Here is a 25,745-nt window from a genome sequence, read left to right on the forward strand (position 1 = left end):
TCCATTCTTGCTAACTTATATTGGCTAGTAAATACACAAGTGTTAACACAGCCTTTGTATAGAAACCTATATATGAATGTAAATTCTAAACTAGATGCCCACTGAGAACAAGGATGTTACTTTTTAGATTAGCAGCAAGGCCCTTTTGTGAATGCAAACACTGAATAATAATAAGGAACAGGTACCTAAGCAGCAGTAGAATAAAACTCTGGAGTGTCATTAAGCAGCACAAAAAGGGAAATTATTTTAAAATATCAGGTAAAAAAATAGGTCTCCCTTAACAAATTATCATCCCATTGTATCTGTTCCCACAATTGATTTTGTCTTCCAAAATGTATTTAATAGGCTCACAGGAAGTTGTAGAAATTTAGAACTTACAGGTCATACCCTTGCCCTGCCGGTGTGGTTCCACAGCTCAAGTAGAAATATATAATGCCATGTTTAAATCTGTCCTGTGAAGCCCTGAATGGGCTTTATGTAAATTAATCTTGGTACCTGCAACACAACTTGCACCAAAGGCAGCAACCTCCAGATCTGATCCAGCAGGCATGGGATGGAGATCTGCCCAAAGGAGTAAATTGTTGGATATTGGATTAGAGGATTCTGGTAAGCTATTGAAAAAGATCTGGAAGAGGCTCCTCTGTATTCTGGTTGACTAATACTTTCCATTATAAAGGACTCTTTCTCTGGGAAGCATTAACACCTCTGTTAATGCTTTGTTGCATGCCTTTGATATTTAGCAGGAGAAATCCCAGAGGCTGTAGTGGTACCTATGCATTGCCCAGAGAAACGTGAGTCAGTTTTACCCCTATTGTAAAGTATTAAAAGTGCTGTGTCTCTGATTCATGCACACAGGCAGATAAAATCAGGCTGCCACCCACATCTCTCTCACCTGCCCCCACTGCACTGATGGCTCAGCTGCTCTTGAAACAGTGGCTGAATGGTCACAGATTCCAGTTCGGCATATTTAATAATACTAAAACCTGAGCACAAAGATCTCAGCTGTCTGCAAAGCAGGAACTTTCAAGGTAGACAGCTGTGGGAGGGGATTTGTACTGCCGTCACATTTAATCTCCCTGTTTGCGTGACAGGGGCCTTAAATTCCTTTCCTCTCTCTGGCCAAGATTGCTAAGCATTGTAGACAACCTGGTTGCTAGGCTGAAGCAGCAGCAAACACTGCTGTCTGAGCATGGTGCAGAGTTGTTACTTAGAGCTCCATCCAGCAAGCTCCACTCCAATTCCTAATGCAGCCATAGCACAGACCCTTCACTTGGCCCACTGTCCCTGTGCTCTTCGTGACAGCTTTTTGTGAGGGCAGAAGGAACAGTTCATGTAAGAGTGTAACAGCTCTTATGCTGATGCCACCTCCTCAACCACTCCTGCGAGCCTTTGTGAGGGCCCCAGGCAGAGCATGATGGTCTTCCAGCTGTGGGGATGAGAGGAAAGGAGTCCTTTCCCTTTCTTTTCCTTTTCCCTTTCCCTGGCCCCATGTACTGCTCTAGCACATCCTCCTTGTCCTCACACAGCAGCAGTGGTGGGCAGTTGGGTGATGAGGGGCCAGTTCATGGGAGACACTTTTCTACAGAAACAGTATAAATCCTCCCAAATGGAGGTGCCACAGAACCCTTGAGATTACACCACAAGCTCACTTCCATTTCAGGTAGCTCTCAGTATCAGTTTGTCTGTGTAAAGGAATGAACATTCAGGAAGCAGTGGTGATGCAATACTGCTTTGCTGACGTGCTGAAAGGTGCTTGTAAAGCAGTGCAGCTTTCTTCTCAGGGAAGACTCCTGGGTCCTCATGGGACGCTGGCTTGTAGTAGCTGATCTATGCTAAGTTAGTCATCTAGCTGACTTCTCATGTGTGTAAATCTTTGGCATTTTGGTTGGAGGGCTCATTCAGTTCTTGTTTAAAAAAAACCAAAAAAACAAAACAACAACAACAAAACAAACAAACAAACAAACAAACAAACAAAACCAAAAATGTTTCAAAAACTGTAAGTCACTTTAACTGTGATGAAAGATACCTGGCTTTTTGTCTATGCCCTTTATACAAGAATCAAATAGAAGTCTCTGCCAAGTACTTTTCCTAACAGTTTAGCATAACTATGGCTATGTGGAATTATTTATGAAAATACAATTAGGTACAGTTAGCTATGCTGCCAATATCATTAATTTACTTTCTCATCATTGTACGTGCAGCACCCAACAAATGACTGTAAAATTTCCCTTATAGCAAATAGTACATAAATCCTGAATTCAGTTCTATGAACATCTTTAGCTGTTTTATTTAGACATAAACCTCTTTTTTAGCTAAATGTATTAATTTAATGATATATTGTAGCTCATAATTCCCTTATAATGTGTCTCTAATAACTCTTGAAATAATTTTAAAGACACTAAGTAAAGCTAAGAAACCTGCCAAAACTGTAAATTTTTATATACATCTGACAAGCTGTTGTCTCTAATAAATAACATAGTGGGCTACTGAAAAATTGGATGTTTTACCTACCAGTTCAAACTGTCTCATACATTGGCTCAACACTTTACCCATGGGCTATATTTTTTAATAAATACCCCCCCCATATATATATTCTATATGAATATACAGAACTTACAAGCTTCTTCTCCAAAAGGCTATATATGAAAGTAGCATATGTGCACAATATTGTCTGTATCTTGCATATATTCTCTAAGGACATTAGAATAATTTAATGTGAAAGCGAAGAAAACACAATATTATATACAAGATTTGACAAGGATAAAAATGAAGACTTTAAAACACATTTAGTTTAAAAAAAAATAAACTTCTTCTGAAGAGCATGGTTTTCACAGTAAAAAAAAAAAAAAATCCACAATAAAAGGCTGTTTTTCTAGAAAGCTGTCTGAATTCCCAAGCCCAGTTCCATTTCTACTTGTTTTTCCTTTACATTCACTGGTCTTGCTTCATCGGTTTTAGCAGAAGTACAACAGCATTCAAACAGCTGTACGGTAGTTTGAAGTTGAGAATACACAGGCTCTGGCGTAGAAGTCTCTGTTTCTACCATTTTCTCCAGTAGCTTGTGACCATGGCTGATGCTGTGTGAAGTGTACTTCTGCTGTTGAAGTGTCTCCTTTGCAAGAGTCTCCTCCTTCTCTTCCAAAATTGTTTGAACTTGGTGAAGACTTATTTGTCACCATCTTGTTATTAGGAGCCTGACCCAAATCTGTGACAGCATTATGTCCTGCTAAATTCAAACTCAAATGACGCTCATCATCTTCTTTAAATCTAAAGGAATAAAATTAAAAATATTGAAAATTCAAGCTACAAACACAGCATTTACAGCAGAACATAAGAATAACATGTAATTAGATTGCTAAAACTAAGAATGCCAGCAATTGAAAGAAAAATTAGATTGCCATTTTTCACATGGCATTCAAACAAAATACAGTCTATGTGAAGGAACACCTGTAAAGGGTTCCAAAAAGTATTTTTTAATCAAAAATACATCACTTAACAGAAAATAAGAGATACATATTCATAATTACATTTTATTTGCTGGATTTTCTTGTCCCAAAATGGAGAGTACGGCTTGTTTATACTACAGAAGCTGTTGATATATTTACGTACTCTCTTTGGTGGATACAACTTGCAGGCTCAAAAAATTCCTTTTGACAATCTAGGTTACAAGATTTTAACACTGGTAAAAGCTAGAAAAGCAAAACGACTTTTTTTTTTTTTTTTTTTCCTTGGTTTTACCACCTTTACACAAGGTTTTTCATCATGATAGTGAAACCTAAGTAGTTGCTTCACTCTCAGAGTGTTTAAAACTGAACTAAACTTAAGATAGCATTTAACTAAACATCTGGATGTCTTAATCAAAACATGAAAAAAATAGCTTATGATCTAAACAAGAATCAGCTGGTAACATACCTGAAATGAGAATGACTGCTGAGTTCATGAGCTTTTCGAAGATGTAGGGTCAATGCATAACTCCAGGAGAAACATTTCTGACAGATGTGGCATTTGTATTTCAGAACGCTGTTACTCTTGGAAAGAAAGGCTGTTGGAGTCATTGAAGGCTTGCATGTATGTATATAACAAAAAAGAATTATTTGTTGAAAAGGGGAAAACCACACTAACTAGCTGGAAACCTTTTTGAAGTTAACCTCCTAAAATGTTTAAAATTTATGGGTTTTAGAACTTGTCTGATTTAAGGAACCCCAGTGAACATGGAAATTCTCTGCATTGGCCATCAGTGCTACAGATATCTCCAATAGCAGTATGACACACAGCTTTCATGAAAATATATACATTTTACAATGTAACAGTGATCCTAACTCAGAAAGATGAAGAAACAGGCAACAAGTGTGCATAAACTAGAGTGGCCAAAACTGCATTTTAATGTTGTGGCCAGACTCACCTGATTAAAAGTCATGTAAGCTTTACACACTTTATAGTCTCTCTATTTTGAGGTAACACACTAGTTCTAAGGATGGAGTACCAGCATGAGGAGAAAGGTGACATTGGATTTTAATCCTTGAAAGGGGGTGGGGTTGGCCAGAGTTCAAGACTGTCAATAAGCAACTGCATGCACCTAAGGTAAGCACCAAAATCTATAGGAAAGGATGAGTCAGGTATTTGCATAATACTTGCAAGAGTCCAAGAAATGTGTGCAAATAAATACTCGATTTGACAGAAAAATGAAACATTTCATTAATTCACAAGAAACTAAACACACATAAATTTGTAACTTTAGTCTCATTTATAGCAATATATTCTATTCTGCTATTTAATATACTCACCACATGCACTCTCTTGTAAGGCCTTCTCAAAGTTTGTAAAGTCTGTGAAGTAAAACCACATCCTTCAACATCACAGCTGTAGGCATCTGAATCATTGTGTGTTTCAACATGTTTATGCAGATCATACGCATTCTTAAAACTGAAAACAAGGTGAAACAAATAACAGATATAATAGTACAGAGAAGTAGTCTTGTGGTTAGTGTTTAGGACTGGGAGGTAGTAATTTTTGGCTCTGAGAATGGCAAGTGAAAGCGGAAATGTGTAAATCTCTACCTCAGTTTTTCCACCTGTGTAAGGGGGATAGTACAGACATCTCTTTGATGTGCTCTAGATTTCATTTTCCATTCCCTGTTTCTTCCCACACATCCACGCCATGCCCAAATCTGGGTAATTTTTCTACAATGTGTTGCAAGGCATCACCCTCTCTTTCTGTTCACACAGAGAAAATTCTTGCCCATCATCCATCAGGCACTTCATCCTCCCTGGTCTAGAAATTCAGATTATTTCCTTCTATCTGCCCACAGTGTGAACGCAAAACTACTTAAATATTTGTTCACTTTATCCCACTTCCAGTATACAAATGCTAGGCCTCTCATCCTCTCTGGCAAAGTTAAACATAATTTGTCGATGCTTATATATTCAACTTGGTCTATCACATCACATCACATCACATCACAATGTCACTTTTTTTTTTTCTTTTTACATTATTTCATGGCTTTGTGGCATCCTATGGTGAAAGCAGAAAAGAAACCACAACAGAAAAATATAAGTGAATACAGCAGAAGCTATAGTAAGCCTGCGGCAGAAAAATCACTCAAAGCAGAAGACTGTGACTCTCCCAGCAAACAGCAAGTAATCATGGCAAACCCCACAGTTTAAGGCACTACTGCTACACATTTCAACTTGCCGTGATGACCATTTCATAGCACACAGTGTCCTGCCAAAAAAATTCACCTTTTAACACTACTTGCACCAGAAGTTCATGAACTACAATGTCTTGGCAGCTGAACACAGATGAACAGCATATTAATCTATTAGATTTCTGCATTTAACAGTTGATTATTTTTGTGGTTGAAAACTTTTATTTCTTCACTAACTTCTGTGTAAAATACTAACTCGATTCTACAGTTTTGCTCTCATAGCTATGAGCCTCAAATTTTCTTACCTGCTGTCCCAGAGGTGACAATGGAAGGGACATTCATCACAGTGTTGGAATCTGATGTGTGCCTTCAGCAAGGAGACACTTGTGCATACCATATGACAAAAAGCACACATAACATGACTAACTAGAAAATATAGTAGAAAGAACAATACTTTAAGTTCTGTACCACAGCTTCACCAGAACATCGTCTGCTATGATATATGACAAAAAGTGCGTTAAAATATCATGTTAAAATTAACAGATTGTAATATATCTAGGAATAAAATGTACAGAGGAAAAAAATACAAAAATTGAATGGAGATACAATGAAGTGAGTAGTGTAATAATGGTCAACCTTACAACATTTCAAACTACATTCAAAAAATAGATGGTAAGGGAAAAAAACACAGAGGATCACATTTCACTCTCTAGGCACTTACAAAAAGGATTATTATCATCTTGCCCTTGGCATTTTGGGAGGATTTCTAAAAGGTGCGTGTTGTCTGGAGGCCTTCTGACAGACAAGCACTGGCAAATCTACTTTTAGTGTTTAAGGTATTACCACTCTTCAAAAAGGTGGCAGAAAGAATATGTGTCTGTCCTCCGCCTCCCCGTTTCACATTCGGGTATATTTGCTTAAGGCAAAATAATGCTTGGTGCCAGCTACGCTGCCAGACTACGAACTACAATGGCTGAGACGCAGGTTTGCTCTGACAACTCTGGAACCGAGAACCTCTGGCTGACTGGCAGGCAGGACTGTAACATCTTAAGCTGAACAATTGCTTGCTTTGCTGCATATGAATCAGTGACCTAATGAATGCAGTAGGAAGAGCCTTAGTAAAGAAGTTTTGGATTTAGACAAAATCTGTTACATTAAGGACCTCAAATGAAAACACTATCTTATAATCAGCCCAGTGCTTTACAAGTGGCCAAAGAAAAACATGCAGTTGAAGTGCTCATGTTTTCTCAGAAAAAGGAAGTACATCTAATGTATTGTAACTATTCTGGAATCACTCCCTGCACAGGCACTTTTTCCTCATAGTTTGTCTTCAACCGCAAGATTATTTTTTTTTCTCTCCCTAAAATAATTAGCTTCATATGGAAAGCCAATCTGGAATAACTTCTGCAAAACTGCATCAGCAAAGTTCAGCAATATCTTGAAACAGGAGCATCCAACAGTTTAGATAGTTGTCTGGCATGTAAATGTGTCCACGTAGGGAATTATTTCAGAATACCTAGCGCATTTACATTCACATCACAGCTTATTTCAGAATAATTTCTTATAAGTAGGCAAGTTCTTTAGAAGACAATTTCAATATTTATCTATACCAGCTATTATGAAATATGCTGGGGTAAGAATCTGAAAATGTCATGTCTGCACTGGCAGTCTGAATTAACATGCAGACATGTACGCTGCCAGAATTTTTAAAGAAAGCTGAATCATGAACCAGGGAAGTAAATGCCTCTAATAACTGAAGGGATTTAGCTTGTGCCTAAACAGTTGGACCCAGGAATGCCTCCCAGCTCCCTCAGCCAAGTTCACATTGCAGCTGGTTTGCTGTGGCTTACTGGGACCTGACACAGGTTCACATCACCTATATTCAGCCACCTTGTGATTTTCCCTGGCTGTGCAAACAGAACATGGTCTGAATTATCAGGGGACAAGGACAGCCAGGCACATTGTACAATTTACAATGGTTTAGGTGCAGCCAGAGTCACCAGAAACAAATATGTCAGTTAGCCACTTGCTTTATTCAATATATCAAATCTATCTTAATGTGTATTATGCTTTAAGAAAACCAACAGCATATTTAAACTGCTTCATTAGCTAATAAAAACAAAACAAAAAATTAATTTGTATTTATTTCCAGTTTCTATCTAAAATTGCCTTGTGGAAAAGGAATAGAAATATTCTAGTTAACAAAATAAAAATAATCCTCTGTTTTCCAATATAAAATATAAAAATTAAGATACTTTAGTTAGATGCATGCCAACTATAAAGCCATTAAAATACGAACATTGTCAGTTCTGGTAGTTCACAGTAAGCATAAATCAAATGCATAGCTGTTTAAGCATCAATGTGTTGACTTGCAGACAATAAAAAGTCATGTTTCTTTAAGAATGCAACTAGAAAGTAGAATCTACCCTGACTGAGCAAGCCTGCACAAAGCTACTTGTATGTTTGTACAAACTAAATGACTGGTGCCCAGGTCTGGCTACATGGTTCAAATATTCCTGTTCCCAAAACACAGACCCACCCGCCTCTCAGCTTCCGCGTTTCCTGTATGTCCAACAGCAATATCACATGTTTCCTTGTGCTTGAATGCTGCAGGATTCTTTCCCAGCAAGTCATAGCTGTTGTAGTATAACTCGTGGGAATAATTTGGGGACCTGAGGGAGATTGTGGTTAGGTCAAGGAAGGACTACACCATTTGAGTGAGGCCAACTATGTACAGCAAGGTGAGCAGAGTCGCAGGCCAAGCTAAAACAGAGCTTTGGCTTTAACCATGCCCCTGGTCGTGAAAGCAAGTAAACAGGGATGCAAGTGAAGAACAAGCATCTGCACAGGAGCTACTGCAAAATAGGAAAGCCTCTTAAACTTTCTTATCAGAAGGCACGAAGAAGGGAATTGCCATGCTTCAGAGAGACCGGCAATGAAATTCCTACTGTCCAGTATTTGTAACATAGTTGCCCTAGTTCCATATATTAATTTTCTTAGCTGATATAATGATACTTATAATAACTCTGCAGTTTAACAAACCTGTTCTGTACAAGGTTACCTTGAGAAAAGTACTTTTTATTTTTCAGAGCTCTGACTTACCATTTCCCCTCATGTGATCTCATAGAAGCCTTTCATTGGCAAAATGTTTCTGACAGTTCTGGCAAACAAATATTCATTCTGAATTTAAATACAAACTATTTAGTGGCAATACAAATAACTTACAAAAGATTTATTAGTTAATAAGCTATAGCTGCCAGTGTCATGAATAAACTAACAAAGCATTGAGACAGTTTAAACATTCTTCTTCATTACCAAACTCTTCAGATGAAAATTTAGTTTAGGCTTAATGAAAATGATTTTTTATCAGTGAGTTAATTGTATCCTAAACAGAACAACAATCTGTTCAAAACACTAACAGTCTGAAATTTGAGCTCTTCTGTCAATTACCTAGAATGGACCTACTTTCCATCACCGAAACATCCACAGTTCTTAAATATATTTCAAACACTTGAAAACAGGAAAAAACAACCACCTCTCCCTTCCTCTTTAGCATGCAGGAAAGTCTGCCAACTAATACAGAGTTGATCAAGGTAGGGAGTGTTCTGGTGAAGAAAATACTTACTGGAAAAGCAAAACTACAAAGAAAAATTTGCCTTTTGATTTTAAAGTAGTTAGATGCTCACAGGGATCACTTGCATAGATTTTTGTAATCCAAGCCTGGCATCTGTGGACTTTCTCTCTTCGATAGTCTAAAGCCTTTCCCATTCACAGGCAGTTTCCCAGTGTCAAGGGAACGTCATACCAGTGTCATGGGCACTAAGGGAAGAGAGGCAGTGAGGTGTTATAGCTGCCAAACAAGTAGCTTTTCTGCAGAAACATGGATCTAAGGGTGTTCTGTTGCTCACTTTCTTTACCCTAATTCATCAGACATGCAGAGTCAAGAGAACTTCTATGCTTTATGAAAACAACTGTCTTCCTGGAGCAAACCATGTTTTCATGCACCTGACTTATACAAAAAATAGAAATATTTACGAAATTACATGTCCACGTTATCACAAAGCACCTTAAATGAAAATCTCTTCTAGATATAAACAGAAATTAGTATATCCACTTACTATCTTCTGAAACTTTTTTCTTCATATGGTCAAAAAACTTAGTGTTATTCAAGAACATTCCTCCACAAGTAGGACATGCTACAACTCTTTCTTGTGTGGGGGTTCTTAAATGTTCCCATAATTTACGCTTTCCTTTAAGTACACCTAAACAATCTAAAACAAACAAACAAGAAAAAAATCTGCATGAGTACTGTAGTCTTTCTTATGTAGAAACAGAAAAGGCTATTGCATACTTATGTCTTACTGTTATATTTCGAGAAACACACAAAAAAAGCTGCTTCTAGGGAAAAAAAAAAAATCAGACTGGTACTATTACAAACGTCACATGACATTAAGCCCACAAATATCCATGCCAAAGCTAGATTATTTGTTACTAATCAGAATTCTTCAAGACATGTTGGTCATGTGTTCCTCTTATGAAAATTTCAGTTTTGAATCAGCAGAGAGCGTGCTATTTTCCATTCTCACGTATCAAAGGTTTTGCCTCCACATGTGTGCTCATACAGTAAAACAGAGAGAACATTCTTTAGTACTTCTGTTGCCCCTCCCCATCACAGAACTCCAGCAATCTGCATGGTCTCTGGAAAATCAGGAGAACAAGATGAGGCAGTGAGTACATGTCAACTGTACATCTCCATGAACTCTGCTCACTGGCCTCTCTTTTTTTTTTTATCTTTACATTTTCTGTCTTAACATACACATTCACACAATAGTTAACAGCAAGCAATCTGCTATCCACCGAACAATCCTTGCATATAAGTAGCTATGTGTTCATATCTCTTGACATAAAAACCAGTTTGGTACTGTGGACATAGTGTAAGTGTTAACAGTAGAAGGAGAAAGCCAGGGCTATTGACATGTGGCACTTAGGGAGAAAATGCCTAGTATGTGAACGTATTGGTGTCAATGGAGCTAAAAAACTACTTTCAGGAGTAACTTCAGACAGATGTGAAGGAATTGTGTACCCTGTCACATAAGGAAAAGCAGCCATGAGTCTCTCTCATCTACCTAACAAAGATAACAGCTATGCAGAAAGCTACTTCCCTTGCAGAGCAGCCCACTCTTGCTGTACCCTTACAAATTCAAACAACTCAGACCACCAGCTGGTACACTGAGGGTCCCTGGAAAAGACTGATCACTTCCCACCTGTTGTCCCAGTTCCATGACAACTGCTTCCTCCCAGAAGACCTTACTGAGACCTTACTGGCCTGTGCTTGCTTGTTAAAATGTTGAAAGTTGTCTTTCACTGCGTGGACATTATGATTCACTTTAAAGTGCATAACACCACCCTGAACATCAAGATCTCAGACCACAACATACCCTGTAAGACTCCGGACCTATTCTTTTGTTCTGAGGCAGGATCAATTATACCTTGGTCTCAAAAGAGGTCTTCTCACTTCCTCAGTGATAGACAAGCTCCATAATTTCAACAGGCAACCGCTACAGTATTTTAAAATACCCTATTAAAATGGCTTTCCTAACTTATAACTTGCACCTCTCTTGTTAGAACTGAAGCTCATCACTTCTCATCATTTCTAGCACAGACATGGAGAACAGATGATTTAACTCTTCCTAGCAGCAGGGCATTTCTTAAACATATCAGAAGACATACCATGTACCTTTTCTTCCACATTTCCCTTTTCCCTATTCTGTTATTTAGCCTGTACAGTCAGAGGAGTCCCTTCACATGTCATAACGGGCTGTTATTTTCAACAGCTATAATCACAGTGATGTGTGACTTTTGTTCCTCTCAGGACTACAAATTCTACACTATCAAGATACAGGAGTGAGTTCTGCAGCCAAAAAAAAAAAAAAAAAAAAAAAAAATAGTGCTAATCTCAAATCTAAAAATTGCTAATCTCGAGAGGGAAAGGAACAAAATGATGTTGCCTTGTACCCACTGATGGGATTTTGTCACCATTGCAGTGAACAGCTAACCCCAAAAGTAACTTTAACCCATAAATTGAAAAGACATATATCTAAGGAGGTTCACCAAGGGGATTCCAACCAAGCCCGGACTTTGCTGACACATTTTACAAGACATAGCCAAACTGATTGGTTTAGAGCTAGCACAGAACAATCTATTCCAGGACCTGAGTCCCACAAGTTGTCTCATTATTCTTCAGCAGAAAGTCTTTTCTTCTGGAGAGGTTCTGCTAACACACTGTGTAGCTCTGAAGCGGAATGGCATGCAAATCAAACAGCAGTTCATAGTTTAGCCCTTACTCAAACAATCAAGGCATCTGCTATGGAAGACTGTCAGTGGAATGTGGCTTCTACAATACAGCCAAGGGCAGAACATCAGCTTTGAAACCATGACAATGATTCAACACAAGAGGTAGCTAGCAATATAGAGAATGCATTAAAAATGCTCATTCTTATCACATAGTTGAGAAAAACTAGGATGGCAATGTGTGTGCTTCCCTTGTTTAATGGGAACAGATAAAGGAAAGCAAAGAGTAAGCTCACCATTAAAGATTAGCATGAGGAAAACAACCCTGATCCTGAGCAGTAGAATATAAGTGAAAAGTCTGTTTGAATAGTATGTGAACCACAGGCAGAATTATGAGGAAACCCAAACCTGGTCAATACTGGCAAATCTCAACTTAGACTAATTGGGAGTTGAGGTCATTCAACCCTATGGATGACAGGAACTATTCCACTTGATTCATGGTGCCTATAAAATAGAAATGTTTCTGCAACTATTTAAGATAGATGAAAAAACATCTGAAGATCTCTCACAAGTTCCTACGCAATATGTAGCACTAAGTGAATTTTATAACAAAAGCTGCATTGAAATACTTTTTGAAACAATTTTTTATATGAACTATCTTTCCAGTGACAGTAAACAGCTTTCTTCTGATCTGCAACAGTTTCTTCCTCAGTAGCATAGGCATGAATAACAACATGTTGATAAAACCACACTGGGTTATTGAAGGTAACCTAAAAACAAAATAGAAGCAAGGAGAAGACACAATATTTCTGGCAGGAAATCAGCAGACAGGAACTTCAAATTAAGTGTTTTTAGAAACCAAACAGACACCAGTAAATATTGCAGTAACTTTTAATTAACTCACCCCAACACAGGGACAATTACATCAACTACAAAAATGTAGAACATTCTACAGTATCCACCACAAAAAACATGTACAGAATTTTCACCTACCATCTAGTAGTTGAAAAGTCTGTCTAGACTAATTGAGTGAATGCTACCCATTCTTTGGGGCAGGGATCTTTCTGTTAATGTATTTCTGTTGATTTATTTCTTTGGTGTATTTTTACCTCCTCCCTTCACTTTTACCTGCTCCTACTCATAAGAAGGCTATGAGGGCAGTGCAAGTAATTCCAACAGAAATGGCATGACTGCACAACAATTAAAGTGAATTAGGTGTTATGGACACAGCACTCCACAAGTCAGTACTTAAGTGACAAGGGGGACTAAACCTTAATTAGCCTCTGCCTCACTCCAAATAAATCCACACCTGCAGAGTGAAAATAGACTGCATATTGCATTTTCCTCAAGTAACACAGGGTGTCATTCAGCCACATACTATCATCAGCCACAATTCAAAGTTTTCCTCTTGGTTCCAAATAATTTAACCCCTTAACCTCTCTGCTGTGCTGGCACCATTTTGTAAGGCTACACATTGAACTGGGACAAGGAATTGATCTGGCTTTCATCCAGATCAAAACACTGGGGAGAGGAAATGGGAAACAGGTGAAATTCCTTAGGCTGATATTGCCATTCCTGATAGCTGCCAAACAAAAAAGGACCTGGGGGTGCTGCTTGACAGCTGTCTGAACATGAGTCAGCAGTGTTCCCAGGTGGCCAAAAAGGCCAACAGCACCCTGGCTTGTATCAGAACTAGTATGGCCAGGAAGACTAGAGAAGTGATTGTCCTCCTGTACTCAGCACTGGTGATGCCATACCTCAAATCCTGTCTTCAGTTTTGGTTCACTACAAGACAGACATTGAGGGGCTGGTGAGAGTTCAGAGGAGGCAATGAAGCTGGTGAGGGGTCTGGAGGACAAGTCTGATGAGGAGCAGCTGAGGGAACTGGGGCTGTTCAGCCTGGAGAAAAGGAGGCTGAGGGGAGACCTTGTGGCTGTCTACAACTGCCTGAAAGGAGGTTGTAGCATGGAGGGGGTTGGTCTCTTCTCCCAAGGAGCAAGTGATAGGACAAGAGGAAATGGCCTCAAGTTGTGCCAAGGGAGGTTTAGATTGGATATTAGGATAAATTTCTTCACAGAAAGGGTTGTCAGGCTTTAGAACAGGCTGCCCAGGAAAATGGTTGAGTCACCCTCCCTGGAGGTGTTTAAAAGACCCATATATGAGGTTCCTAGGGACATGGTTTAGAGGTGCACTTGGCAGCATTAGGTTAATAGTTGGACTCGAGGATTTTAAAGGTCTTTTCCAACCAAAATGATTCTATGATTCTTATTTAAACACCTTTTTTTTTTTTTTTTTAAGAAAAAAAATATAAATAAAAAATAGATTTAGAATTATCTGGTTTTAATCATCCTAATCTTAGTAGAGTGGATTAAGCTAAGCTGCTAGGCATCCTATGTGCAGAACAGAGCATTCACACAAGGAGTTAATGCAGGCAAACTACTGCATTTTAAATTCATACTCTAATGTATTTCACAAGAGCACCCTTAGGGAGACAAGCCCTTATTTCCTCTGAAGGGCTTGAAACATGATCTGAGAAAACCAAGGTCCTGTGTATATGAAAACACATAGACATATTAAGGTGAATCAACTATAAGTATTGAGCTAGACTGTGATCGAAAGCCTCTTCACTTCTTAATCAGAGTAACCATATAGGTGTTAATCCCATTTTAATTTGTTGGCACCTTCTCTCTAAGTGTTCTGTTGGAACTTTCTTAAACATTTTTTTATATGTAAATAGGAGAGGAGAGAATTTTTTGGGGCTGTTGCCTGAGTCAGAAGCTTTACCTTTGGGGAAACTGAATCTGACACAGTAGGAGGCACCACAAGAGTCAAGGGAAGCTGTATGGGTGATTCTCAAAGAGAATTATATTCATAACTGTGGGAACATATTTGCAGGAGGGTGGGAAAGGCAAGTAGTTTTCCCTGCCCTCAAAGTTCTCTTTCGCAGCGTGCCCTACCCCACCTCCTGGATCTAGTCTAGCCTGCCTACTAAGTTGGGAAACATTCTTTTAATTAATAAAATTCACAACATAGTTTGAACCTGAAAAAACATGTATAAAAAGATTTAAGAAAATGCTACGGACTACAGGATTCTATTGGCCAAGCCTGCCCAGTTACATAAATAGAAAATGAAACATGAAATCAATTAACAGGAAGATTTTTCTTCTGTTTCGTTTTAAGCATGTTTTCCAAAATACTGTGCTTACTGACATACAGCAAAATCAAATTCTGAGGGCTTTGAAGTTTTTCTGAACCTCTTCATTTTTAAAAGAAATAGACCAGCCACAGCAGTATGTGAGTAAAGACTGATTGCTATGTATTAAAAAGCATTAATAACCAAAATAACTAATGTAAAAAATATGATTCCTATAAGCTATGAGCCATAATGGCAATAAGATTTGTGACAATAGTTTGTAATCAAACTATGCAAACAACACAAAAGTTATCATAAATAAAGCTCTGTATTATATGTTTAGGCTTCCAGTTTTAAAAATAAGAGAATGGGGTACTTCCATGCTTAATTCACTAGTAAATAAAAGCCTTCATTTACAGAGCTGTAGTTTCTCACAGACTGGCTCAACAACAGAATTACCTCTCCATATAAAATTCACTCTCAGATTTTTATGTTGTTCCTTATTACATGCAAGGAAAACTAATTAAAAGAGAGGTATCAAAGCATTATATAAGTATAGATATTCTAAATTCAAAGCCAAAAGAGCCAAATGGATATTTCTAGACATCCTGTTCAGTAATAACATATAGGTGAGGAGGCATTCGCCTTCTATATATGCTATGGCACAAATAATTTGTGAGCTGAAACCTTAAGAGGAAATTGGAAATAACTTCAGATCTAGTAAGCAGAAGGTTAGCAAAGCAAAGAATGGGCTATCACCGCCATCAGAAAACAAAAGTAATCTCACTCCGTCACTGCAGTATATTTACTCAAAAAATCACACTGATTCTAATTCAACAATGTGATGCACATGAAGGATACAAGACCTATGTAAATCACCACCAGTCTGACATTCCCTTCAACAGAAATGTTTTCAGCCTCATTAGTGTTTGTTTATAACCTCAAAAAGCATAGTTTACGTCATAAATTGTTTTTATCACAACTTTGATATAAAGAAGTCATTGATAATAGAGAACTAGGATTTAAGGATGATAATACATGAATCACTGAAAGGCCTAGAGAGACATAAAGAAAAAAGTATCAAAGGCCTTTGTTTCAATTTGTTGTTCAACATTACTAAATCTACATCAGATTTGCCCATACGTGGTTTGCAAAATTGTTTAGTTTTCCAGGTTTTCTGGTTTTGCCAGTACAATGCATTTCAGTTGTTTCTTCCTCACCAATATTTCATGTTTTCAGTTATATCATTTAACTCAAATTAAACAAAAACTTCATCAAACATGAAAAAAGATAATGCAGACCAGATAGACAATTTTCCTGAACTATTACTTTCTCTAAAAACTATCCTGCTCAACAGTTACACAGAAGGAGATGGTAAGAAAATGTCATCTGCAAGGCATCACACTTGTGGATGCAAAGGTAATGCTCACTAGCCATAAACAACAGCTGAGGTTCTGACGCCAACAGTGACAGAGAAAGTGCTTTGCTATAACGTTATATCAATATGATGTCACTTCTGATCAGGAACGAACACCTCCAAAAAGAAGGAAAAAAATGTATATAGGCAGCACTATATATGTTAACATTGTTAATAAAGGTAGCAACTGCTAATCATCTTTGTTTACTTGATTCAGAAACAGCACAGTCAAAACTCAATGGATAATGATTTTATTTCATACAAGACACCAAAAAGTGGTCAAGATACAAACTATTTTTAGTTGAAACCAATCTTTGCCACATTTGGACATCAGACTTACATGAACAGCCCATTGCAAATGTCTGATGTTTATCCCCCCCAAAATATTCCTACTGACTATGGAAATGTCGTATGTATGCCTTTCTTCAGACATACAATAAATGCTCTGGAGCTGTCTACAAACTACTAAGTCCATTATTTCATCATTAAATTATATTGAAGTTTTGAATATATGCTCTTAAAACACAAGAGAAGTTGCATCTTTGTCAAAAAGATTATTTTAGTCACCACAAAAAGAAAGAAAATTTGAATCGAAGGTCACAGATAAGATGCAAATATGTTGTTTACATTTTTGTGAATGCTATTGTAATAATTAGCATTATTACTTACAAAGAGAGTGGAAAACATTGTTCAGAGGTAAGATTAGCAAAAATTCCCAATAGTGAGTCAAATCCTAAGAACACAAAGGTAAAGTTAAGAAAGGAAAATATAGCAAGATCCTAACATGTTTCACTTACATCACAGTTCTCCCAATGGCAAACAAACTCCTCTGAAATCTTTGGTAACTGATGCCTGCTACTGCTGTTCTGCAAACATGCTGGCAAATCATGGTGCAGTGCCCGTACCTGAGAACCTATGAATTTCAGTTTGGTGTGGTAACTGTGAAAACTGACATGCATTATCAGCGCTCTGGGATCTTTCGCCCCAAATTCACAACTTCTCCACCAACACTGGTACTACTCTAAACACAAGAAAGAAGCAACATTTTACAGAACATTGCATGAAATCTGCAACCATGTGCCACAACAGTGAGAATGCCAGTAGTAACTTCACAATCTGCAAGTAAACTCAGCAGAGAAGCTGGTAATTGCTATCTACAGATAACGCACTCAATAAAACATGCAAATCTCAGTGGCAAATAGGTTTTCCACTGTCTCACAACTGCAGCAATACTAGAGTGCTTTGTACCTTAAAACACAACTTTTTACAGAAAGGCACTTCATAGATTCATTAGGAAAATTTTGTCAAAATAAGTATTTTCTTAGGTATATATTATGACACTTCTCAGCTTAGGTCATGGAGACATTGTTAATGTTAGTCTAATGCTACTTTTTTCACCTTTAATTAAAGCTCATTCACCTTTAATTAAAATGTCTACACCTGTAATTATACTTGATTACAGTCTTAAGAATAAAGAACAGGACGCACAGGAGCCAAAATAGCTATATTAAAAAGTCTAGTATATTATTGCTGTTACATCCATAGAGACTGCCTATCATTTTCTGCAGAATCGGATTTTTTGGTTTTCCTTTTAAGTACACTTAATACTATTAAAAAGATGTAAAATACAATACCATCATAAAATAACACCGGTGTATGTATTCAAATGAGGCAAATACCATACAAACAATAAAAGTTTCCATTTTTCTATAAAGATTCATACATGTGCTACTTTGAACTTAAAATTCTTAAGCAGCAGGCTAGTTCCCTGAAAGGGAAGAATTCTGACATTCAGAAACAGTTTGCTAAATTCTGTTTTACACAATTGCATCTGCTGAGGCCCTAACCTTAGAAAAAAAAAATCCTCGGCAGAAGTTCTCATGACATCATCTCTCCAGTCTGTTTCCATATTATAATAGTAATATAGTAACAGCTATCAATACAAACAAAAAACCAGGACAATCAGATACGAAGTAAAAAGCAGGTATAAGCCCTTGTCTAAGGGCTTCATGCAGCTGGGTCTCAGAAAAGCTATGAACATCTGCAGTGCAGGTAACGTGAAAGCAATTTTATTTTCTAGGCTTGGAATAATTTTCCAAGCTGCAATGTAATCTCTCTGACAGATGAGACATAACTAACCTGCTGTTTCCAGGGGGTGCTGTAGGTAATCTTCCAAGTGTTCTGCAATATGATTACAAAATTCCTCCATGCATTTCCCTACAAAGGAGCATTCTTTCCATTCACACAGTAATATCAGTTCAGTGTTCTTAAATTTTCTCCCAGGGATGCCAACACCCAAGATCATTAGATGTACAGAGAAGTTTTAGTTATCATATTACATTTCTGTAAATTTCTCTTGTAAAAATAGCAGTTAAGATTACATGACCCTAGATGACATGAATGTTTTTTGGTTGGTTTTGGTTTGTAGTGTTTATTTTTTTTTTTGTTGCTTTTTTTGTTTGGTTGGGTTTTTTTATCACTGGATGTGTTATTTTAAGAATTTAAGGCCATAATTTGCCTTAATTTACACCTTGCCAGAAGCCACAAGTTGTAACATTTTCATGACAACCATACAATAAGAGTCTTATGATCACCATCCCAAACATCTGCTGAAGATGCCTTCATTGCAATTTAACTTCACAGCACTACTGCAAAACCTCTTTCCACATGGTAGCCATTACCAAAAGTGTAATTTTGACAGTTACTTTAGCCTGACATCAGTAGGGGCTCCCACTGAACAAGACTGGTTCCATCCACCCCTTCTTGTTCTTCTGAAGATCCAGCTCCGGAGTTGGCACAGCCAGGCACTAAATGAATAAGAAAACTGATCCAACTGAAAGCTAATTTTTTGAGGAGAATGATAAACAGACAGCTAAATCACTTTTCTGCTCAACTTGATACATGTTCGTATCAGTATAAAGAAAGCAACAGGAATATACACCAAGGAGAAACATGTCAACTGTTTTTTCATGACTGAACAGACATAACAACAGCAAACTTCATTAAAAACTACTGGCCCATTATAAGTGGTTTTCTAGCCCCCTGCTCTTCCCTGTTTTACCAGCTTCAAAGATCTGCCCATTCAGCTGCTCAGAGCACCACTTGCTGACTTGCATTATTCCCAGCAATCTGAATTAGTTTTAAGAGTTTAAATAGCTTCCAAGCAGATCAGCTGTTGGATCTCAGCCAACAGCAGACTTTGGAAAGAGGATGGTAACAAGCAGCTGGGAGGAGGTTCTTCATTTTCTCATCAACACATACAAATCTGGAAGACAAACTCTGTCCAATAGCCTAAAGCATCACTATAAAAGTCTGACTGTGTCTTCCCTGATGCTCTTACTGATTCTATTGATTAAAAAAGTCAGGCCCTGACATAATACTGGGTTAAAAAAAAACAGTGTGCAAGCAGAAAAAGCATGCAGGGAATCAGTATGCCAACTAAATGGCATTAAGCAGATATTGTCAACATTACTGGCAGCATCTTTGTACTTTCTGCTTCCAAAAATACCAATTTGGAAACATTGCCCCACCAGTAATTTGATTACCAGAAAGCTTCTGAGAGAATTTATGATCAGTCTTAGATTACAAGTGGGACTCTTCTCACATGGTAACAGTTTAATCTAAACTGCTACAGCCAACCCTTTTTTTTCACCAATGCCCTATTCTACCAACCTGAAGCAGGAGATGCTAGCATCCCCGAGGGTAGACTGAAAGGTGAGAAGACTACCATTTATGCTCCATGTTAAATAACCCATTGTCAGAGGGTTTAAAGCTATTCCAGCCACAGTATTAATATTTCTGGAACAAAATATTAAATTAATTAAATATTAAAAGTTATCAGTATTCTAACAGATTAATGCCGGTCTTCACAGTGACCTAACAGGCAGATTAGCCAAAGGCAAAAACGACTCGCGAGAAAAACTCTGGAAGCAACCTTGAAATCCTCCCGTCCATAAAGACAAGGACCCCCAGCGGCTCCCTCTTCCCCCCGCTGCCTCTACATCCAACCCGAGCTGCCCTGAGCTGCTCACGACCGGGGGATCCAGCCCTCCCCGGGCAGGGAGGCTCTCCACACGCCTGACCAACGGCACTAACCAACCGCGGACTGGGAGGACGGGGCGAGGGGACGTTGCGGAGCGAGACAGGTACGAACGCGCACCTGCGGAGGTTTGCGCATGCGCAGAAGCTGCACCCAGCACAGGGGCAGCGGGGTTGGGGCGCTCCCCTCACAGCCCCAACGGGGGAAACGGCCGAGCTGCGGCCTCCACCATCCTTCTCCTCACGGCGAAGGCGTGAGCGGTGGCCGAGAGCCAGGCCTTGGGCGCCTCTCAGCTCCGCATTTCCGCCGCGCTCCCATTCCGCGGGAGGAGCTGCGGGTTGCCCTGCGGGGCTACAGCCCTTGACTTTACCTGAGGCTAGAGTCAGCGCAGGCGCGCGGCCCGCCGACCGTTAACGGCCGCGGTGGTGACCTGTCCCCGCCCCCGCTGCTGTGTGGCGGCAGCCCAAACCGTTTATTCATCTGTTTTCAAACTCCTCCTGAGATCTTTCCCAAACCTGAGGGTGCCCGGTGTGGGTCCGCGGGCGGTGGTGCAGGCAGGGCAGCACGATGCCATAAAATCGGCAAATTAATAAATTCTTAAAAAACACGTTTCAAGGTTTTAAAAGTAGCATTTGTTATTCAGCGCTGGGGCTGGACCGGTCGTGTCCCTCCACAGGTCTGCCACCAACCAGGTGGTCATACATGGCTTATATTGACAGAAAAATTACATAATCACTACAATTCTTTACAACCATTAAAATATTCCGTGCCTATTCTAACACAAGCTATCTGTTTAAGCAATGCTAAGCAACATTCGCAGATTTCTCAGTTACTTCTCAGTCACCTGTTTTAAAAGAATATGTCATAAATCTGTGTCAATTTTAAGAATGGGGTATGATTGCTATGTACAAAGATTCTATAGTTACAAGGTTGGTTAATCTTTAAAGGTTGCTATCTTAATATCCTCCTAAACTATGAGTTCTACAAACCGTTAAAATACAGTCTAATAATTAGAAATACAGGTATCAGCACACCTTGGCTGGTGCGGGCAGCTGTGCGTGTAGGTGTGTAGGTGCAGGTGGTGGGGACGTACCTTCGCCAGACCCGACCCCTTTTGCTTCCTTTATGGTGCAGGTTATCGAGGCCTCACAGTTCCTGGAGTCCCCCAGTTTCAAGGAGGCTCAGCAGTCGAAAGTGGGTTGTCTCGCAGGACCCCCGGGAGAGCTGTCAGCCTGCAGCTGTGGCACAGGCCCCCAATTCTGGTGCTGGAGCTGAGGCTGCACTGCCAGCTCGTGAGCAGGAGTGGGAGAGCAGCTGGTGGGAGGTGAAATGTCAGAAGAGAAGCAGGCAATGTGCTCTGAAGGCTTTTAGGTGGTTAAAACACGTCTTTCTATGACTACTGTTGTAGCTGCCCCTGAACAATTCCACTCACCACTGCCTGCCCTCTGATTTTTTCTGTTTATAGTGCTGTTAGTTTAGACTAAACTCCACCATTTTCAATACCTTTCACACCAAACACAGGCACTTTTAAAGGTAAGACTGTATTAGCTGACAGTGCATACTGTTGAGAGCAGGAAATCATTGTAGCCAAGTATAGGAGACCACACACGTTCGGTTACGCCTCCCAGACCATGGCAAGCATCTTGTGCAACAAGAATTTGTGATCTCTTGCAAGTATTAATTGATTACAGCAAGTTCTTGCTCTACTTGAACTACTTCTTAAACCACTCTTCATTTTGATAAAGTACTTACACTTAATTTGTAGACATGTTTTAAAGTAGGTAGACTCAGAAACACTGGCTATACTGCGAGAAGACAAAGTAAATTGAAGAAATGTGTATGTTGTACAATTAGAATGACAGCTATCCCTTTACTAATGTGTGGGAAACTGCAGCGGGTCTGTGGAATCCTTGACAGAAAATATGAGAGTAGAAATCAGCCTTGAGATATTAAGATTTACCCTTGAGAAGGATGGGAGTAAAGGAGTATCCGGAGAGAGGAGAGATGTACCCGTGAGAGAGAAAGGGATAGAAGAATAACATGGATGACAGAAAAATTAACCAATGAGATGTTAGTGCTGTAACTTGTAACCAATAATGAAAAGACACATGAACTGGTAGAATTGTATAAAAATGCACTTGTAGCAATAAATGGCGTCCACTACTTTCATCTTGAAAGAACTTGGTCCATGTCATTTGTCCGTCTCAACCGCGACACTAATGAGAAATGCTCTTGGGGTGACTGGATTATTTTAAAACAACAGCAGTAAACACAGTGCTCTTTTCTAAGACCCTTCTGCCAGGAACAGCTCATATCTCTATGCAACCCACTTCTTACTTCAACAACCACACAAGTGTATCATGCCTGGAGGAAACCTTTGAGCATGTTGGGATTTGCATGTATTTCATGGGAAAAAAAATAGTGGAAAAGGGAGGAGAGCAAATGAGAATTTCATCTGCCTTCAGGACAAAGTTTCTCATTTTTCTCTTCAATTACGCAATTTAAGCTCTTCTCTTTTGCATCTTTAAAAATGGCGCTTTGTCACTAATTCCATCTCTTCAGCAAAAATCTGTTTGTGTCAGCACGGACTACACCGGAAAACAATAAAGCAACTATTCTGTACTTTTTAAGACACACACAGCCCCCAAATTAACCTCCACCTGCCCAAATAACCCCAACCTATGCACCTTTATTTACTTTGAAAATCAGTCCTGAATTCTAGATAACTAGGGCCCTTGGGCAAAAGTGCCATCTGAACGTCAGCCAGGGAAAGGTATTTATTCACGCGAAAGCTCAGAAGCAGAGGCACGGGTGTGGAGAGATGGGAAGAGGAGTTCACACATGCTGTTGATTTATTTTTTACCTACCAACAACACAGCCAGTGTTACAGATTGAGAGCCATTCTTTTCTATCTCCGTCACCTTGGCACAGAAAGGAAGTGGGGTTAGAGCTTCCCCACCCTTTCTTTTAATGAGCCAATTTGGTTTTTTTTTTTGCTTTGTTTTTTAATTGTAAAACACCCCTCTCTATTCCAGTGTCACCTTCTGAATGGCGCTCCTGTGTTGACTGGCACACAGATATCCCGTACGCAACAGAGCGGGTCTGCTCTGTGTGAGAAAGGACCGTCACTCTTGAGAAAATGCTGCCCACAACCCTGCTTTCGCTCTGCCCCAAAGTGATGAAACGTGGACCCGCTTCATTCCCTTACCATTTGAGCATCTTATCCTTTGGTTTCTGCATATAACACACAGTGTGTTTTACCTTTGAATTTAATTTATGGTAAACTGAACACACACTAATGCCTCTCTCTATACAAGTAACAGAATATAGGCTCTACTAGAAAAAAGCATCTGAATGCAATAATCACTAATATTTCCTTAACAGCACTGCATCCACCACAACTGCTCAGTACAGCAGGCTGCTCGTGTGTTCTCCCACAGAGTTTTTATAGCTGTGCTTCCATTGTATTTCCTTCCCTCTCAGGCCTCAGGTCCTTCTTTCCCCACAGTTATGGATCTGTTTCTTGATGTTTGCTACATGTGAGAGGTGCGAGTCTCAGGGACACATTCGTGTGAGCTTGGTGAAAAAAGCCAGCTATGTCGGGAAGAGATACATAAACGAGCCTGTGGCTTGCAGGAAGGCTGGCAGAACTCCGCCGGTATCTGCTTGTGTTAACAGCGCCCAGCGCGTCAATCCCTACTCAAGCCGTTCTGGCAAACAAGCCAGAGCACGTGTTGTCTCCTTCCTTGAGTGAGTATCACAGCAAGAACCTCAGACTCACACCGGCAGGAAAATGGCAGAAACCTATAGAAAACTGGCATCATTGGTTTCTTCTAATTTTAACTCCTCAGTCTGCCACCATTACTACACTTCCTTTCTCATAGCCATTCACATTTTTGCTACATTTGCTGAACATCTTAAAAACATTTTTAGAATAAAAATCTATAAGTAAACGGAAAAATAAGGGAAAGCACTCAACTGACAGCAAAAAGACATTAAAACTTAAGCATTTTGCTTTAAATAAATCCCCAAACTCAGTAATTGCTTTTGACATTGGCTGCTCTACAGCCACTGTAATTACTAAGCAGCTTTTGGAAATTTTAGCAATTAACTAGGCACTGTAACTGGTTGAAACAACTCATGGAAGAGGCAGAAAGACAAGAACACTACGCTACAAATGTTGATGAAATCCTAACTCCAGGGACGAGACTGAAGTTTCCTGGACAAGTCTTACCTTCCCTGCTGCACTCAGAACCCATCCTCTCTGCCCCTCTCAGCTCAGCTGTTGGGAGTTTACGTTTTGCCACAGTGAACGTGGACTTTCTAGAGAAATGATCGAAGGTGTCAGCCATCATTAGCTGTACTGCAGGGGCCGAATCCCAGCCTGAACTGACTGGTGTGCTTTGTTGCTGGCAGCAGTACACATGCAGAACAGCACTTCAGCATTCATCAAGGAAAAGAAATTTAGAACAGCTTTCTCAAAGCATTGCAGGGCAAGAAACATGTTTTCCAACCATGTTACACTGTGCAGTAAAGTACCTGTGCTTTTCTACTGTGTTCCAACATTTTTAATCAAGAAAACGGCTTCTTGTCATATACAGTGCAAATATCGTGGTAGCATCTCAGTACTGAACAAAATAAAATGAGATTATGACAAACAGGAGGCAAACCCTTTTTTCCTTTCTCCTGTTGCCAACATGACACTTCAGGTTTGCTACAGGCAAAAGCCCTTAATATGAAAACAAATCTCATTAACTAATCTTATGGATGGACGTCACTTGGCTGCACAGTCTGTCTCCAAAACTACTTCAAGCAGAGCTTGGCTGTAAATCGTCGTGTGGATCAGCAGCATCCTCCTCCAGTGTATCTCCTTTTCCCTTTACACCAGATGAGGCCAACACACAACCACCACAAAAAGGCATAACAAAAATACAAAGGGTTAAAGATTTTCCAACAGGTGTGCCTACATCAATAATAAATGTAAGGCCAAAAGTGACATTATTACTTTAAAAAGCACTGAGGAAATCTCATGGATCAAGAACTGACAAAACAGTAGTAACTAAGCTATTTACCCTATCCATTTTCATGTAGTACCTATAGTATTTATAGGATTGTCATTTGGATGTCTGGTATTTTTTCCATCCCTGGTTTTCAAGATGAGAAATACAGGCATCTTTATGTATGCAGAACACTAACACATCACTCTGGCAAACTGATAGAA

General features: G+C 39.3%; 1 pseudogene; it reads right to left on the reverse strand.

The window, feature by feature from the left end:
* Positions 1-20,885, reverse strand: LOC106146029 (histone H4 transcription factor-like; annotated as a pseudogene).
* Between the last annotated feature and the right edge of the window lie 4,860 nt (positions 20,886-25,745).

Source organism: Columba livia, chromosome 1 (genome assembly GCF_036013475.1).
Source record: "Columba livia isolate bColLiv1 breed racing homer chromosome 1, bColLiv1.pat.W.v2, whole genome shotgun sequence".
Taxonomy (NCBI): domain Eukaryota; kingdom Metazoa; phylum Chordata; class Aves; order Columbiformes; family Columbidae; genus Columba; species Columba livia.